The sequence below is a fragment of the Nannospalax galili genome, unplaced genomic scaffold, assembly GCF_000622305.1.
Source record: "Nannospalax galili isolate Female #2095 unplaced genomic scaffold, S.galili_v1.0 scaffold252, whole genome shotgun sequence".
Taxonomy (NCBI): domain Eukaryota; kingdom Metazoa; phylum Chordata; class Mammalia; order Rodentia; family Spalacidae; genus Nannospalax; species Nannospalax galili.
In genome coordinates, this window is record NW_008333886.1 from 3,936,940 (window position 1) to 3,937,399 (window position 460).

Here is a 460-nt window from a genome sequence, read left to right on the forward strand (position 1 = left end):
AGACATATATTTCTTCATCTTGAATGTATAATTTGTCAGTAGGTTGTTGGACTAATATGGTTCCCTCTGGTTTTCTAAAACTAGCTAGGCATTATTTATCTCTCACATTGTCTCACCCCTCCATCATGGTTTCCCTAATTAAGGTGCCCCCATTTTTCCCACTTTCTCCCTTACCAATACCCTTCTCCTATGGTCCTACCTTTCTTGAGCTCCTTCTTTCCCTTTAACCCTAGGTTCCTTGTATACCCTTCCCTCCCCACTCCCTTAAACTAACCCAATTTTTATCCATATATCCCTTATTAAGGCCTGTTACCTACTATTCTTCTCCTTCAGGTTATTTCTTTTCCTTTACCTCACTTTTTCCTTACCCTTGTCCTGGTTCCTGGAGTTATGTCTGTTTGAATACTTATTTATCAGAGTCTGATCCTAGGATCCACATATGAGGGAGAACATATGTCGA